Consider the following 14,854-nt stretch of genomic DNA (forward strand, 5'->3'; position numbering starts at 1 on the left):
TTCTTTCTTTCTTTCTTTCTTTCTTTCTTTCTTTCTAGATTTATTTATTTATTTGAGAGAGAGGGAGAGCAGGGGGGAAGGAGAGAGGAAGAGGGAGAGAATCTTAAGCAGACTCCACACCAAGCATGGAGCCCGATGTGGGGCTCGATCTCATGACCCTGAGATCATGACCTAAGTTGGACGCTCAACCAACTTCGCCAGCAGGTGCCCCATATTTTCACAGTCTGAACTAAAATGTGAGTAAAATAACCTTAGGAGTGTTGTATGAAAGGAGAGAAGGTTAGCACTTCCCTTGACAAGGATGGAAGAGGCCCTTGGGCCTGACAACATGCATACAGTCAAGGCATTGCCACCTACTTCGTGGCATCTAACCAATGGTTTTTACTATATGGTGGCTAACTAACATAATAAAAAAAATAACTTTAGGAAACATTGCTGTTTTCATAAATCCTGTAACATAAAATCCAAGAAAAACAGTATGTTTACATTCTGCATAAGTAACCTCATGCTAGGCTTCTTTAGAATCTCCCTGTCTTCCTATCAGATTGCCTCCCTTAGGTCCCAACTAAATAGAAATTCTGGAGCTGTCATTCACATAAAATTTAGTTGAAAGAATAATTTATTTCAAAGGCTGAACAATAATAGATTTAACGTCATAGCTCTGAGATCCTTTTGTGCAAATGTAACTTGTAGAACACTCGGAAGTAAAGGAACATTTTAATAGATTTGATTATCTGGTTTGGCTTATTTGAGCACCAGGATCCTGACTAATATCCAGGTGTTAGACCAGGTATCTTTTTATAACAATGCTTGGAAGAGGTGTGTTTTGTTTGTTTGTTTGTTTGTTTGTTTGTTTTTTAAAGATTTTTTATTTATTTATTCGACAGAGATAGAGACAGCCAGCGAGAGAGGGAACACAAGCAGGGGGAGTGGGAGAGGAAGAAGCAGGCTCATAGCGGAAGAGCCTGATGTGGGGCTCGATCCCAGAACGCCGGGATCACGCCCTGAGCCAAAGGCAGACGCTTAACCACTGTGCCACCCAGGCGCCCCTGTTTGTTTGTTTTTAAGTAAGCTCTACACCCAATAAGGGGCTTGAATCATCACCCCCAGATCGAGTCCTGTGCTCTACCACCTGAGCCAGCCCCAGGTTTTTTTAATGTAGGGCTTATGAAGATAATAAACAATTCATAGGGAATAATGGAACTCACAATGTAGAATGAGAATTACATGCATTTAAAGATACTCTCAGGGTGCCTGGCTGGCTCACTCTTGATCTTGGAGTCATGAGTTTAAGCTCCACATTGGGGGTAGAGATTACTAAAAACAAATAAATAAACTTTAAAAAAAAAGATACAATAATTAAACACATCTGCAGTTATTAATACTACCTGGTAGGGCTTTGATAGGAAATTCTGTGCTTCTCACTAGGACGTCTCAGTCCTCAGTCCAGATGCAGCCTGATTACATTCTGAATTCTATATTCTTTCTCAGAATTGTCTGTGTCACATAGATAACTTCCTTGTTTTAGGGCCATTGTCATTATTTCCATATTAATCTTATTCGATGCTAATGAGATTTAATTTTAAAATTAATTTTAAAATTAATTTAAATGTTAATGATTTTTAAAGTACTGAGTTTTATAATCTGATTTCTGGGGTGTTTTGCTTCTGCCATTTTACTCTGCAAACTTTCTGCCGTGATATCCCTATTAACTTGATAATGATATCTAATCTGTGTCATCTGTCTTAAATATGTGTATTTGGTCATGACCACTATTTGGTGAGTTGTAGGTGATGGAAGGGATATTTTAAGTTATAGCTTACTACTAGGCCATTTCCTTCCTTCTTTCTTTTTTTTTTTTTTTTTATGTAGATCCATGCCCAGCATGGAGCCCAGGGCAGGGCTTGAACTCATAACCTTAAGATCAAGAGTCGGACATTTAACTGACTGAACCAACCAGCTGCCCCACTATTAGGTCACTTCTTTCTTTCTTTCTTTCTTTCTTTCTTTCTTTCTTTCTTTCTTTCTTTCTTTCTTTCTTTCTTTCTCTTTCTTTCTTTCTTTCTTTCTTTCTTTCTTTCTTTCTTTCTTTCTTTCTCTCTCTCTCTCTCTTTCTTTCTTTCTTTCTTTCTTTCTTTCTTTCCTCCCTTCCTCCCTCCTTTCCTTCCTTCCTTCCTTCCTTCCTTCCTTCCTTCCTTCCTTCCTTCCTTCCTTCTTTTTTTTAAGATTTATTTATTCATTTTAGGGAGGGTGGGGGCAGAGGGAGAGGGAGGTTGAGAATCTCCAGGAGACTCCCAGATGAGTGAGGAGGCCAACACAGGGCTCAGTCCCAGGACCCTGAGATCATGACCTGAGCCAAAATTAAGAGTCAGACGCTCATCCTACTGAGCCACCCAGGCACCCTGGACTTTACTTTTCCTTTCAATGAAATTAAAGAAACATTCTTTTGTTGTACCTGAGTAGGTCTGAAAACAATGTTCTTTTTTTTTTTTTTTTTTTAAAGTAAACTCCACTTCCAACGTGGGGCTCAAACTCATGGCTCCAAGATCAAGAGTCACATACCCTACCAACTGAGACATCCAGGCACCCCAACAATTTTGTTCTTTTATTTTTTTTAATTTTTTTTTATTTTTATTATTATTATTATTTTTAAAGATTTTATTTATTTATTTGACAGAGATAGAGACAGCCAGCGAGAGAGGGAACACAAGCAGGGGGAGTAGGAGAGGAAGAAGCAGGCTCATAGCAGAGGAGCCTGATGTGGGGCTTGATCCCATCACGCCGGGATCACGCCCTGAGCCGAAGGCAGGCGTTTAACCGCTGTGCCACCCAGGCGCCCCATCAATTTTGTTCTTTTAAATGCTTTATTTCACTTAGACTAACATGGCAACCAACCTCCTCGAATGTTCCACACCGTCTTATATAGAAGTTATTTATCTCAACAATTTTCCTTTATAATGGATGGTAGCTTGCCAGCCACTTTGTATTAAAACCGAAACTCATAGAAATGCAATTTTTAAAATTCATTAACCTTTATTCAGCTTTTATGATAATAGATGTAGAAGGATCATGTCATTTTTCTGCAGTGTATGATCTAATATAAATTGGGTTTGTCTGACCTTTTTCTGACCTAAAGAAAAGGGCTTATAAAACTAAAAGAAATCTTTCCACAGGTTTTATGAATACTGAATTTCTCTTCTGATGTCCTTCTTCGCTTTTATATCATAAGTTCATTTCACCCTAGTTCATTTCGGGATCAGACAAGTCAAGTCAAATTAACCCTTTCTGGAACTGGATTTAACTTGGTTTAACCAATTTGCTGCCTCACATGATGGCTGAAAATCATGAATATTTGATGCATAGTATTGTGCTATTGCTCAAATTAGGTGAGCTTGTAATTTAAGAATAACAGATATATTTAACATACATTATATGGATTGATCACTTTCATAATGCTAGTTTATAAAGAAAAATAATTTGCTTTTTAAATTGCACCTTGAGCTGAAAATAAATCAATATATTTAGTGCTATTACCTATCCATGATAATTATCAAGTATTTGTGTAGCTTTGTTAGAAGTGCTCATAGTTTATTTAGACACCTAAGAATAATAGTATTTATTTTTTTTAAGATTATTTATTTATGTATTTGAGAGAGTGAGAGAGAGACAGCGTGAAGGAGAGAGCACAAGCGGGGGAGCAGCAGAGGGAAAGGGAGAAGTAGACTTCTCACTGAGCAGGGAGCCTGTCATGGGGCTCAATCCCAGGGCCCCAAGATCAGGGACCAATGGGAGACAGTCACTTAACTCGTTGAGCCACCCAGGCACCCCACCTAAGAATAATTAAACACACATTTGTAAATATAAGAAGCTAAGTGGTACAAAAGTACCAGAGCTGTTGACTAAATCATAATTCTAATTCGATAAGGAAACTTGTATGCCAACTTAGAAAATCCTCTCTATTTCCTTTTTTATTTTGTTAAAAGATTTTATTTATTTATTTGTCAGAGAGAGAGAGAGAGAGCACAAGCAGGGGGAGCAGCAGACAGAGGGAGAGGGAGAAGCAGGCTCCCTGCTGAGCAGGGAGCTCACCTCAGGGCTCCATCTCAGGACCCTGGGATCAGGACCTGAGCCGAAGGCAGATGCTTAGCCAACTGAGCCACCCAGGTGCCCTGAAAATCTTCTCTATTTTCAATAAAAGCTTGGATTGTTTATTACTGACTTAATTCTTTCATTCAGAGTAAAAATGTGGTATTTATAAATGCCTCTTTTAGTCACCTTCTTCAGTTATAAAAGAAAACTAGAAACATACCTCCACCTCTAAACATAGTATTTCCACATATTCTTGCTTTCTTTCTTCCTGTTTCAGAGGAAGAATGATCCTGACCTTGATCACACCCCTTTTGCCTATTCATATATTCAACAATTACATCGAACTCCCTCTGAAATATGATGCTCATACTTAACTGAGCCTGAGTGTGAGCCAAGTTCTTTACATGTATTCTCTCATTTCATTCTCCCATCCATTCTATGAGATAGGTACAATAATTGTCCCAACTTAAAGACAGAGAAGCAGGCTCAGTAGTTTACTTATGATCACACAGCCAAGTAAATGGCAGAGTAAGGGACTTACACCCTCATGTGTTAGGCATCACATTCTCCAATAGAGCATACAATACCTACCTCCTCATGCCTGGTGCCATGTTAAGGCCAGGAAATGCAGAGGTGAAAACCTTGACTACTCATGGAATTTATGGTATAGTAGTAAGTAAACAAATAGAATGTAATGATTTGGATGAAGGAGGTATGATCCCGGGGGTGGAGGGTGGGGGGAGGCTTTATATACTTGGGGAATTCAGCAAAGGCCTCAAAGAGAAGCTGGTGCTTGAAGGAAGAGTAAGAGTATAATTAAGATAGGGAGGGGATTCCAGGCATAGGACATGGCAGGTGCAAAGGCATAGAGGTAGGAAGCATATTGCATTTTAAGGAGTTATCAGCAGTTCTCAATGGCTGGAGCAGAGTGTTTGAAGAAGATCACAGGAGATGAGACTGGTACTCAGTCAAGAGCCTGGTCATAAAAAGCCTTATTTATGATCATGACTTATGATTTTCCTCCCAGTGCTTTCCCAGGCGGTTCTTTATTATTCTCCATCATTTTCTCTTCCTTCACTTGTCATTTCATCATTAGTGTCTCTCAGGTTCTGTTTTCTGTCTCTGATTTTCTTCTCTTATATATTTAAACTTCTTCCTAGGCAAATATCTGATCCACTCTCATAGCCTGCACTCCCACCCAGATGCGGATCTTTCTTCCATCACTATCTTAGTGGCAACCCCTCTTTTGACTTAAAATTTTCATCTGACTTCTGTAAACCTCATCTTTATCCTGCAGGGCCTTCAAACATAGCATGTCTAAAAGGATCTCAGTATTTGCTCCCCACCCCACAAAAAGTTTCATGTATGTGGACTGGATAAAAGGGAAAAAATTGAGTTTGTTTTTATAATGTATGATTAATAATTATGGTATTTCAAAGCACTTTACTATGTAATGGATACCTCAAATATTTGTTGTCTAGAGATTGTGTTGGCAAATGGGAAACCCATAATGTACTTAAAAAGAACTTAAATTAGTCTGTGACTGTTAGAGAAGGATAAAGGATATAATGACTCCAGATTTCGAAGTTTTACTTACTGTTGTTTTTCTGAAAAGTACTATGGAGTTATCTCGGTATTTAGGAAAATCCCCCTCAGACCACCCCTGTCAGCATCTGTGGGCTTTTTTTTATTCTCCCCTTGCTGCAGAGAAAATAGAATCCCTGAATCTTTGAGTTCAGGCCACTCTAAAGGTTGGGTACATGAAAGGTCAGACGCTGAGGAAAAGGTAGGGCAGAAGATTGAGAGTTCCTTCGTGCTTCTTAGAAGTTGGTTTGCCATTGTGATGAAGATATTGGAGACTAGCTTGTCTTCCTGGAGCTGACTGGGAGTTTGGCTGCCCCAAGGAAGGCAGTGTCTCTGTGCACCTAAAAGGTTGTGAGCTTCCAAATTGGAGTATGGGAGAAGTGGAAAGTAGGGGAAATGATTCTAAAGCTTCATTCTTTTTCAAAAGGGAAAGTAACAATGAAATTGTAATCTTGAAATGAAAGTGCCAGGATTTATGTGTCAAGCCAGCAACTCATATGCAGGTGTGATTGGAAGTGGCATTATGAGCATTAAGAGAAAAGATATCAGGGGCACCTGGCTGGCTCAGTCAGTAGGGCATGAGACTCTTGATCTCGGGGTTGTGAATTTGAGCCCCCCATTACACATAGAGATTACTTAAAAAAAGAAAGCTATCAAAAGCAAGTCATTGTTTGAGTAAGTAAATCACCTGGGATCCCACTAATCTAGACTCATGGCATCTAGAATGATTTCTGAAAGTGAATTTCTCCTAGAAGACAAATGAAAGCATCAGAGAGGGAATTTGCATATCTCACATGCATTGTTATTGGACTTCATTTGTTATCCTTGAATTTAATGAAAAAAATGTAATCTCATAAAAGATTTTGTTTTATTAACTTTTATTAATGATTTTGCTTAAGGAAAAAAGATTTTGGGGCACCTGGCCGGCTCATTTGGTGGAGCATGTGAGACGTCATCTTGGGGCTGTAAGTTTGAGCTTCACATTGGGTGTAGAGATTACTTAAAAATAAAATCTTAAAAAAAAAAAAAGATTTGCTTACTTAATTTATGTCCACAGATTCCTGACTCTGCGGACATATTATTTGAGTGATTTCTAACCAGCTACCGTCATTTGGCATGCCCTAAACTGCTTGAAGGCCAGCGGGAACAGCTCCCGCAAACATTATAATATAGTTACAGTTTCTCTTGTGTTTGGTCTTCTACTCTCTTTTAATTTATCCTTACCTCTGGCCTCTAAAACTTTAAATTTGGACCACCTAACAGTCAGTCTCTCTCTTTCTCTGTCCACCATTCCTCTCCCTCTCTCTCTTTCTCTGCAAATGATGACGCTGTGGTCTGAAATCCTAGCTGTTTAATGGGAGAGTCTACGTAAAACACATACACACACACCATTCAAAATGTTTCAGCTAATCTTACCTTAAGCCATAAAGAATCTACTGTTTACCTAACAAGGAGGCCAGAAGTTATTAATTCCAGGATTGTTGGTTCAGTGTCTCAATAATGTTATCAGTGATTAAAACCTTTCTGGTCTCTGTTTTGCAGTCCCCAGGTGTAAGCTATGTCATTCCTCTTCATCACAAGATGGCTGCCACAGTTCTAAGCATCATGTTTTATTTTGTTTTGTTTTGTTTTAAAGTAATCTCTATGCCCAACATGGGGCTTGAACTCACATGCTTTACAGACTGAGCCAGCCAGATGCCCCGTCCCCTCAAGCATCACATGCTGATGTAATGTTGTCCAAAGCAGAAAACAAGATTGGGGGGTGTGGGTGGCACATGTTGGCCAGGTCTTTCTCCGGTCACATCTCTCTCTCTCTTTTTTTTTTATCAGGGGCAAAAATCTTTCCTAGAAGCCATCCTGCAAAAACCTCCTTTCATTTCATTGGTAGAACTGGATCATGTGCTCACTCCTAGCAAAATTTCTAGGAATGAAGAACAGAATGCCATGTATTGGGGGTGGGTACATTATCATTCAGCCAAAATGGTTGGGGAAGATTAGAGAAAGGTGTTAGGTAGCAAAACAACAATATCTGCTACATCTAAATAGCTAGAACTTGATTGAATTTTAGATCCTATGAATCTGCAATTCATTTACTGAATATTTACTATTGTTACTGAATCTTATGTTCAATTTATCTTGCTCAGTAGAAAGAAAGTAGTTTTTAAGTTCTTTTTCTGTTTAGCTATCTCTACAAGGGCTTGATATAAACTTTGTGGTTAATGTTTCCATGGTGATCAAAAGCATTATCATCTAAGAGCATTCCTTTAGAACCTAACAGCGAAGGACACAGTTTAGATGATGATCACAGGAATAAACAAAAATGGTCCTTGACAGTTGTTGAGAATGTGTTTTGAAAGAATTTATTCCTCAGTTGATGTGATCTATGCATTACATTACTGAAATTACATCTGGGTTTAAATTTTAAACCGTCTTCAATAGAGATAAGAATCTCAATTTTACACTTAAATTCTGAGTGCATGTGTTGAGATGGTCTATATAATAATTTCTACAATCACTATTTTCTTATCTTTCAACTTGAAAATTATGCTAGGATAGGGGTACCTGGCTGGCTCAGTTGGTAGAGCATGTGACTCTTGATCTTGGGGTTGTGAGTTCAAGCCACACATTGGTCATAGAGCTTACTTAAAAAAAAAAAAGAAAATTATGCTAAGATAAAAGAAACCTTTAAGGTGTGATATCACTTAGTTCATCCTACAAATATTTTTTTAATATATATTTTTAAAGATTTTGTTTATTTATTTGGGTAAGAGAGCGTGCATGCGAGAGAGCAGGATGGGGGGGTGCTGTGCAGAGGGAGAAACAGACTCTCCTCAGAGGAGGGAGCCCGAAATGGGCTCCATCCCAGAACCCTGGGATCATGACCTGAGCCAAAGGCAGACACTTAGCCAACTGAGCCACCCAGACGCCCTTACAAATATTTTTTTGATGCCTAATATGCCCATATAACACTGCCAGGAAGTGTTACAGAATTTGGGAAGCAGCAGTGACAAAAATGAAGTCCCTGACCTTATGGAGCTTATATTGTAGCAGGTAGGACAGATGGAAAAGAAGGATATAAAATTAAATATATACTACCTCACACCTATTGGTATGGCTACTATCAAAAGGCAGCAAATAAGTGTTGGTGAGGATGTGGAGAAATTGGAACCCTTGTGCACTGCTGGTAGGAATGTAAAATGCATGCTGCTACTGTGGAAGACAGTATGGTGGCTCCTCAAAAAAATGAAAATAGAACTATCCTATGATCCAGTAATTCCACTTCTAGGTATATAACCAAATGGGTTGAAAGCAGGAACTTGAACAGATATTTGTACATCCATTTCATAGAGGCATTCAAGTCAAAAGGTGAAAGCAACCAAAGTGTCCATCAATGGAATAGTGGATAAACAAAATGTGGTATATACATATAATGAAATATTATTCAGCCTTAAATAGGAAGGAAATTCTGACATGTGCTACAATATGGATGAACCTTGAAGACATTATATTAAATGAAATAAGCCAGACACAAAAGGACAAATACTGTATGATTACACTTATATGAGAAACCTATAGTAGTCAGATTCATAGAGATGGAAAGTAGAATGGTGGTTGTCAGGGGCTGAAGGGAGGGTGGAATGGGAAGTTGTTTAATGGGTATGAAGTTTTAGTTCGGGGAGATGCAGTGTTCTGGAGATTGGTTGCACGACAATGTGAATGTACTTTACACTATTGAAATGCACACTTAAAAATGGTTAAGATGCTAAATTTTATGTCATACATATTTTACCACAATTAAAAATAAAATAAGAAGGGAAGGAAGGAAGAAAGGAGGGAAGGAAGGAAGAAAAGAAGGAAGGAAGAAAATATCAGGTAGTGATAAGATCTATGGAAAAGATAAAACAAAGACAGGTGTGGGAGCACACAAGGTGAAGGGGGTGTGGATTACTACTTTATATTTGCTGGTCAGAGAAGACCTCCCTGATGAGTGACAGTCATGCAGAGTTTTGAAGCATACGAAGGAGGGATCACACATCTGAGGCAATAGCATTTTAGGCAGATGTTAAGCAAAGGAGAATGGTCAAAGTAGGACCAGTTTAATACATTCCAGGAATAGGGAAATTGCCATTGTAGCTTAAGCAGACTAGGTGAGGTAGAATGAGACTTCGGAAGTGGGGATAGGCAGATCATGTTTCTGGTTATGACACTGAGTATGTATAAATGCATCTTGGTATGAATGAAATATGGGTATTATATTTCTCTATACTTGTAGGTATAATGTCATTTGTTTGAAAGCTGATGATTATATTGACCTAAATCATATATGTTTTTGCTCTGTATACTCCTACAGTTAACAGAGGAACATTCACATTGGTGTACACAGTCCCTAAACTGTATTTAGTGAGATTCTTTTCCACTCCCCTCACCACCTCCCCCTCTATCACATCTTGCTGGTCCTTTAAAGGAATATTTTTCCAAATTTTTCAAATTACAAACTTAATACTGTGTTTATATCTTCAGGGTCAGAAATTAAGCTTATTTTAAGAATTCTGTTATTGCAAAGGTAAATTTAAAAGTACAGAAATCAAGGGTGCCTGGGTGGCTCACTTAGTAAGTGTCTGCTTTGGCTCAGGTCATGATCCTGGGGTGCTGGGACCCCTAAGCTTTCTTGATTTTAGAATCATTGAGTAATTCACTGAAAATATATAATAAGATGAGTTTTCTTAGTGTTTATAAATATCCAGCAATAGTTTACTATGAAGTTTATGCATAAAATTAAATATTACATTCATGGTTCAGCATATAATAACTGTAGTGTGCAGTATAGAGATTTGTTAAAATACTATTGTATAAATTGTTTAACTCAAATTTTTATATGGAACTGAAAAACAAAACAAAACAAAACATGTACTAATTATGGCACATGTGTGATTATGCCCTAAGATTTAGCCTTAAAGGATGAGGTTCAAGTATATGTTATTTACTAGATGTAAGCCCTTTGGAAAGTTATGAATACTCTCTGAAACTCAGTTTCTTTTTTTTTTTTTTTTAAGATTTTATTTATTAATTTGACAGAGAGAGACAGCCAGTGAGAGAGGGAACACAAGCAGGGGGAGTGGGAGAGGAAGAAGCAGGCTCCCAGCAGAGGAGCCTGATGTGGGGCTCGATCCCATAACGCCGGGATCACGCCCTGAGCCAAAGGCAGACGCTTAACGACTGTGCCACCCAGGCGCCCCGAAACTCAGTTTCTTCACTTGAAAATAATATCCACCCAATATGGTTGCTGTAAGGACTAACTGAGATATTGTAAGTAGAGCACATAGGATACACCCAATTAATTGTTATGAAATTATAAATCATATGTCATTAATAATGTCATTCAAGTAGGAATTATCCATGCATTTACAGTGGCTCTCCTCCATCTAGAAGGGGATTAAAGGTGGAGATCTCATTAGGAGGAGAATCTGTCTTGAAGCTGCATTTGCATAGCAAACATACTGTTTTAGTTAGGTTGTATGTTTTTTTGGGGCCTCTTGGGAAGAAGGGCCCCCCCTAGGCACCACTATGAATTTAGTTATTCTGAACATTACAGTGTACTTAAACACTACAAAATCAGAGGAAATGCTGTCATTTATATTAGTATGTAGAGTAACTAATATCTACACGTTTTATTTGTATAGCGCTTACCAAGTGCTACGTTTATAAACGCTTTACATGCAGTGGTGTGCCATGGACCAGCTCAATAGAACCTGTTGTTAAAATACCAGAAATTCTGTGAGCTGATTGACCTCACATTGGTAGTTTGACCTCACATCAGTAGGAGATTGGCAATTGCTACAAAGCACTCTTACCCCTAGACCAATTTTAGCCATTTACCATATCACACCATGGTGTGCACCAAATCCTTTTACTCTCACAATGCCTCTGGAGAATGGATACCATTATCATTCCTGCTTTACAGATAAAGAAACCGAGGTCAGGGAAGTTGAGGTCACTTGTCCATGGTCACATAGATAATAAGTAGCACAGTAGGGATTTTTATTGCATCAGTCAGGCTCTGAAGTTCATGGCCTTAAATTCTTTGCATTGTTAGTGTTGATTTCTCCCAAAGCAGTGTTCTCTCCTTGCAGTGTTTTTACAAAACAGAATACAACCTCACAATTGAAGATTGGAAGGTACTCTTAGAAGTCATCTAGATGGGTCTTTACCAACACCAGACTCTATGGGCTACTCTGCATTGGAAAGAGCCTGGGTCTCTCTCCACTTCTAAATAGTACTCATTATTCCTCCTGCGATTCAGATTCCTCATCTAAAAGTAAAGAATTTGGATTTGATTATATCTAAGATGTCTTCCAGGTACAAAATTCTTGCTTAACCGAAGCCTAGCCAATTCTGTGTCTTGAGACTGGTTCCAGTGGAGACTCAACATCTGCTCCACAGGTAGCCGGTAACTCTACCGGTGAGCAAGCATTTGAGTCCACTGGCAATTTTTCTCTAGTTGTTTTATACATGTACATATTTTTGATAGAGATCAGGTAGGTTTTAGGCTAATAGCTTATCATGATTTTGAAAATTAGACTTTAAGCTTTGTGAAGGCAGAAACCCTGTCTGTTGGTTCACTGGCATAGATGGAGTATCTAGCTCAGATTAGACATTTGTTGAAGGAATATATGAAATTTTCTTCACTTCAGCAATTCAACTTCAATTCAAATCATCCAGGGTTAATATTATGGGTATAGATTGAATATTGGAGGTGGAAAGAAATTAGAAAATTGGAAACAGAGACCAATTATATTATGTGATGAGATGTATGTGTGTGTTTGTGTAACATGCATATATATGCATAGAATATCTGTGGAAGGGGTGCCTGGGTGGCTCAGTAGGTTAAGCGTCTGCCTTCGGCTCAGGTCATGATCCCAGGACCCTGGGATCATGTCCCGCATCAAGCTCCCTGCTCAGAGGGGAGTCTGCTTCTCCTTCTCCCTGCCCCCAGCTCATGCTGTCTCTCACTATCTCTCTCTCTCTCAAATAAATAAATAAATAAAATCTTTAAAAAAAAAAAAAAGGAATATCTGTGGAAGGACATGAAAGGAACTGATAACATTGCTTTCCTTTAAGAGTGAAGAGTGTGAGTTCAGTTGTAATCCTACTTACATACTCACCTTAAAAGAAAATGCCATCAGGGTGCCTGGCTGGTTCAGTTGGTAGAGCATGACTCTTAATCTTGGGGTCGTGAGTTCAAGCCCCATGTGGGGCATAAAAATTACTTAAAAAAAAAAAAAAGAGCAGTTGGTTAAATGTCCAACTCTTGGTTTTGGCTCAGGTCATGATCTCAGGGTTGTGAGATCCAACCCTGTGTTGGGCTGTATGCTCAGCACTCAGGGTGAAGTCTGCTTGAGACTCCCCTCCTCCCTGCCCCCTCTCAAATAAATAAATCTTTTTTTAAAAACAGAGAAGATGCCATATCTTCTACTCTTTTGGGGAGGAAACTAACTCCTCATATTGGCTCACTGATGGGACTTGTCAAGTTATATAAAACATTATCCTTAGTGTAGAAAGTGATAGGAGCATTCCTGCTGTTTCCTCTTTCTAGTTAAGCTCAGGGCCTAAATGCACGTCAGAGATGGCTTAGTGACTTTCCATCTTATGTGTTCAAAATCATTAATTGTCAAGAACTACTTACCGAGAAAGTATGCTAGGAAGAACTCTGTTAGGGGTATGTAAAATCAATGAAAGACAAGCTACCTGCCACCAAATAGCTGTAAATCCCACTTTGTTTGGTGATACAGAGATGTAGAGAGTAATCTGAGAACTTTGAGGGAATGTCACCAAGATTATCAAAGGTGATCCCCTTCGGATCTCAAGGACTACTTGTCTCATTTTCCGATGTCATTTATTATAATAGCAATTTGTTCCATTAAATGTTTTTCCATTGGAAAAGATATTCATGCTTATTTTTAAAACATAGGAATAAGTCTTCTATTGTTTCACCACCCCAAAATACCTACCATTGCTGTGAGACATTTCTTTCCATTTTCACTTTTTATAGTACTTTGTTGGTGTGTGTAGGACATAATCTGGGCATTTTGCCCAGTTTAGTTTAATTTTTGTTTATTTGTAAAGTGTCTTAGATTGCATTACACTTATTGAATCATTACTATTATTAGCTGTTACTAATGATACATCATAATATGTTCTTATCAATCTAAAATTGAACAATTAAAGTTCATTCCCTAGGGCAATCTCATATATTTTCTCAATTATGAAGAAATGACACACAGTGGAAATATAACTCTAACCACAGTGAATTAAAAATTCCCTGGATTGTGATTAAGTATTTCTTCTCTGTATATATTGCTTAGTGCGAAAGCAGAGTGGTTCTTTTCCTATCCCCCAACACATGGGGGCTTTTCTACCTTCCCAGATTATCACGTCTTCAATCTTCCCAGTCTCTATCTGTCATGATTCAGGTTAGCTTCAAGGACTGCCACCAATTTTATTTCCTACAAGGAGGCTTTCCTTGTCATACTAACATTCACACCAAACAGCAATGAGTCTCTCATTTCCTCAAACCCCTGCACTACTTATTCTCTGTACCATTCATGTGTTATTTATATTCTGTTTCCCTTCTTTTTTATTGTGGTAAACAACTCGTACCATAAAATTGACTGTCTTAAGCACTGCTAAGTATACAGTACAGTGGTGTTAAGTATATTCATATTGTGGCACAGCTGATTTCCAGAACTTTCTCAGGTTGCAAAACTGAAACTCTGGACCCATTAAACAGCAACTTCCCATTTCCCGTTACCCCAGCTCCTAGTAACCACCATTCTACTTGTGTTTCTATGAATTTGGCTACTCTTGATACCTTGTATAAGTGGTATCATATAGTATTTGTCTTTTTATGACGGACATTTCATATATTCTATTTTCCTTGATTGTAATTATTTATATATATCTCTATCTATCTATCTATCTATCTATCTATCTATCTATCTATCTTTTCCTTTCTAAAGTCAGACTTTCAAATCTGACCCATACATAGAATTGCTTTAACTACAAGCCTTGCATACTTTTTGTGGAGACCATTAGGGTTACTTATGTAACATTTCTTATTCATCATAGGTTCTTTTTTTCCCCCCCAGCAAGTTTTAGCTTTGCTGGCAGATTCAATGTAGTT

The 14,854-nt window shown here is 38.3% G+C and overlaps 1 non-coding gene across 1 annotated transcript; it reads left to right on the forward strand.

Annotated features, from left to right (window-relative positions):
• The first annotated feature begins 257 nt into the window (after window positions 1-257).
• LOC123793436 (U6atac minor spliceosomal RNA) lies at window positions 258-383 on the forward strand. Its single transcript, XR_006779970.1, has one exon. It is a non-coding gene; the product is annotated as a U6atac minor spliceosomal RNA (small nuclear RNA).
• The last annotated feature ends 14,471 nt before the right edge of the window (window positions 384-14,854 follow it).

Source organism: Ursus americanus, chromosome 13 (genome assembly GCF_024610735.1).
Source record: "Ursus americanus isolate L20-20 chromosome 13, mUrsAme1.1.p, whole genome shotgun sequence".
Taxonomy (NCBI): domain Eukaryota; kingdom Metazoa; phylum Chordata; class Mammalia; order Carnivora; family Ursidae; genus Ursus; species Ursus americanus.